The sequence below is a fragment of the Protopterus annectens genome, chromosome 8.part0, assembly GCF_019279795.1.
Source record: "Protopterus annectens isolate FY-2018-M chromosome 8.part0, PAN1.0, whole genome shotgun sequence".
Lineage (NCBI taxonomy): Eukaryota > Metazoa > Chordata > Ceratodontiformes > Protopteridae > Protopterus > Protopterus annectens.
Genome location: NC_056741.1, coordinates 780,669,801 through 780,674,288, shown reverse-complemented (window position 1 = coordinate 780,674,288; position 4,488 = coordinate 780,669,801).

Below are 4,488 nucleotides of genomic sequence, written 5' to 3'. Positions count from 1 at the left end.
AATATGTCAAAATCCTAACATAAGTCTCACTAAACTACTAAAATGTATCAATCAAAACTGACTGACACTACAGAAATAACTATCTAAATGTCTAAAATTTAACTTAGATCTAGAGAAGAAAACCACTCACACCATATCTAGTAAACAACTTTTCAGGTGGTCATGCTATTTAAACCAGCAGAAAAAAGTGATTAAAGGAAATAAAAAAAAAAAACAACACAGAGAAAATAAAGGAAATATGGGGGGGGTCTGGTTTGTGTAATAAATGAAATATCTTGTACTTTAGGTTTAGAAATCCAGTGTGTATGTGATATATATATATATATATATATATATATATATATATATATATATATATATGTATATGTATAAATATTTGTATGTGTGTGTGTGTGTGTGTGTGTGTGTGTGTATATATATATATATATATATATATATATATATATATATATATATATATATATATATACAGACACACACACACACACACACATACACTCTCTCTCTCTCTCTCTCTCTCTCTCTCCTGGGAAAGGCTAGCACAGATTTATTAGATGTGCCCCCCTCTCTCCAGACTATAAGGTAATCATGCTGCCACCAGTCAACTACTCTAAGGCTCTTACAAGAGTATCCAATTGTACTGAGTAAAATCAATAGTAATATAAATAGCACAAGTACTCTCAAGATGTTAAAAGTACTCTCTAAAGGACCAGCCAGAATGCAAGGTATAAAATATGTAATCATAAATAATAAAATTGAAAACATGAGAATACTAAATATCTAAGTAAAATAAACACAAGAGTTTCAATCAAAAGAGAAATAAAAATAACACAGTTGGACAGATTCAAATAGATGCAGAAAAACAACACTCATCTAATCTCACTGTTATTTCCTGACTGTCTAAAGAATAACTGTTCCCTAGCTAACTTAATTAATACAGAAAGGCAAGAATAGATGCTGAGATGCTTAAGTTCACAAGGCAAGGTGATGAGCTTTTAACAGACTGAACTGAACAACAACTCAACTGAACTGTGGCAACTGTCATAGATTTTTATGTCAGGTTCCAAAGAAAACAAAACAAAACAAGCTGCTGTGTGAGTTACATCCTCTCACTGCTGGTTATGGAATGACATCACATTTGATCACCTGACTCTGGTACAGTACACACACAGCTTGCTAAGAACAATTTCAAAAACCTCTACTCTTCCCTTTCAGAGTTCTTTGTTTGAACATAAACATTTAATCAGTTATAATAACACTGTTGATACATTCCAAGACAAGCATCTGTAAAAGTCAGTGTGATAAGACAAATGGCACAAAATTATTTACAAAACTCCAGCTAACTATGCTGGCATATGCTATACATGCACTGCCCTATTCTCCCTGGCATAGATGGCAATACCTCACATCATCACATGGTGTTCTATGATTTAATTTGCATTTGGTGTTCTGTGCTGTTGCCTTTGTAGCTCAGTGAGTTCTACTGAGTTGCAGGACATTGGTGAGTGCTTGTGAACATCAAATAGTATCATGCAGTTTGCATAGATTATTCTGAATGCAGCTCTCACTTTCACAATGAAGGCAAAGGAAGTACCCCTAATAATAAAAGTGAGGACTTCTTGGTTAACAGTAGTAAGAAATGTAAAGGATATGTGCAAGGAATTAATTTTTATACTGTGACATTCTTGATTGTTTTGAAAAGATACAAAGCAGAAGGTTAAATGTTTGAATTTCATCTAGTTAGTAAAGAAGTAAGGAAGAGAAGGGAGGTGGTTGAGACTTAACAAGTTTATTATTTTTAGAAAGTACTGGGGTTAGAGGTAATAGAACTATAGTAACACCAGACTGATTTTTATAGAGGAAATTCATTGTCTTTAGCATACTGTATCAGTTTACTGGTTAAAGAAAAGTACTGTGTCTTCAAAGCCAGCATAGTCCATTCAGTAAAACAAAAGCCCCTGTATTTATTTAGCTATGATGAGGGCAGTAGCAAAATAATGCGCACACACACACACACACACACACACACACACACACACACACACACACACACACACACACACACACACACACACACACACATAGACATCACACATATCAGCACACTCACATACACTCAAACTGTGTGTGTGTGTGTGTGTGTGTGTGTGTGTGTGTGTGTGTGTGAGGGACTGTAGAATGTGTTTGTGTGTGTGTGTGTGTGTGTGTGTGTGTGTGTGTGTGTGTGTGTGAGTTTGCTTTTGTTTGCTGTTTGTGCAATCTTGGAGTTAGTATATATAAGTAGGGGGGTGCAGGGGGGCTTGCTCCCCCACTCATTTGTGATGTATGTTTGTGGATGTGTGTTGTTTTGTTTCTTTATTTTGTGGTGTGGGTGTTGTGGTATATGTGTGGTCTGGTGTGTGCTGTGTGTTCGGTGTTTTAAATTTTGTGGTTTTGTGCTTTGCGGTTTTGGGCTTTCGGTGTTGTGTGGATTCGATTTCATGGTCTCAAAAAACTGAAATTCAAGATTTCAGTCTTTCGAGATTATGAAGTGAATCTATATATATATATATATATATATATATATATATATATATATATATATATATATATATATATATGGATCTACTTCAGTAGATCGATCCTTTACAAATTCGAACCACAAATGGACGAGACCATATTTTTGAACTTGTAAAAGTTCGAACACTGAAGAAAGAAGTAAAAAAACAACAAAAAAACAAAACTAAACATCTGTAGCAGGGGTGCTATGCCCCTCTGCACCCCCCACACCCCCTTACTTAAATATACCAACTCCAAGATCTCACTACATTGTGGAAAAGAGGAAATTTTCCCGTTCCGCACTGTACAGAGATCTCCATTCAGTCCAATCAAACTTTTACAAGTTCGAACATATGGTCTTGGCCATATGAAGTTCGAACTTGTAAATGTTCGATCTACGTTTTAAAAATGAGGTGCTGTTTTGTAGTAGATGGATAAATTCATCCAGTTGTTCCCCAGTGCCATTCCAGATAATTAGCAAATCATCCAGAAATCTGAAGTAACCCACACACACAGCTCGTAAAGTTTAAATTTAAAGAAGGTTTTCAATTCCCATCTCAGAAAAACAACATTTGCAAACTTAGGCACCTGCTAACTGTTTATAATACTCCCTTCAAAAGTCAAAAAGTTGTTATTTAAAGCAATTTCCATCAGTTCAATTATTAGAGCACAGTCTATGTTAGTCAGCGACTCATGTTTCTTGACTATTTCCTGGAACCACTGCGGTCCCACTTCATGTGGTATAATAGCGAATAAGCTTTGCACATCACAAGTGACAAACATATAGTCAGCTCCCATTTTCATATTCTTTAATTTATCCGACAGGTCCCACGAGTCTCATACTATGTGTGACAGTGTGAATAAGATTCAAAAAGATCTTTTAATTTCTGGTCAACAAAATTGTCGAGAGGTTTTGTAACTGAACCCCTAGCCACTACAATATGGCGAAAGGGGGGTGGGGGCTCATCAGGATTGGAGTGTATTTTAGGTATACCAAACATCCTCAAAATGATAAGATGATCCACCCTCAAAAATCATACAGGCCCTGTGATATTGTATCAGACAATAGTAACTCATCCAGGGCCACTTTAATCGCCCTATAGGCAATGTTGATCTCTTTGGTAGAAACCATACTATACACTTCACTATCTTATAAGAGATTATTCATATGGCCAAAATAATCTAGCCATTTCTTAACAACCTGTCTCCCCTCCCTTAGGTTTCATACACCTAATAGTCTTGTTGTTTGTGAGTTGGTTTAGAATAACTCTGTCCTGTTTAGAAAGATCATAAAATTTTCTGTTGGTCTTACTTTCCAGAAGGTCCTATATCTCTCTTTCACATGTCTTCTCAAAGACAATCAAAACTTGGTCAAGGGGTGGATTATCTATGCTTTTCCTTTTATATTTCCTTTTAGTGTGATACACAGGATGACCAGTGTCCCTGAAAAGTATCTGAAAGTTGAGTTTACGTGTAAACATTTTAAGATCAAGTATAGTGTCCTTGACATTGCCCCTTGTAGAAGGAATATAGCTATTTTTGGGGTGAAAGTGAATAAGCATATTTACCAACACTTACATAGTATAAAATGTCAAGACATCAAGAGTGCCTTAGCCAGACACTCAGGTATATGTTCTGAGTTCAACAAGTTTGTTTTTTTTAATTTTGGAACAAATACAGGTCAAACCATATGGGGTGGGGTGGGGGGGGGGACTGGCAAAATAAACTTTTGTACCAGGAAATGTATTGGCAAATTAGACTCAATGCAGCCAATTCACCCAGTCTCAATGACATTTTAATTTCAGGTGAACTAAAAAAAGAGCTTGTATGGTATGATTATAGTCCCCTGAACTTATGTATTTTTACTGGGGATATAATTTTAACTAAATGTTGGATGTGCCCTTTAAGAAACTAGTGGTGGTAGCATCCTTTTTGATTGAGTGCTGTGGG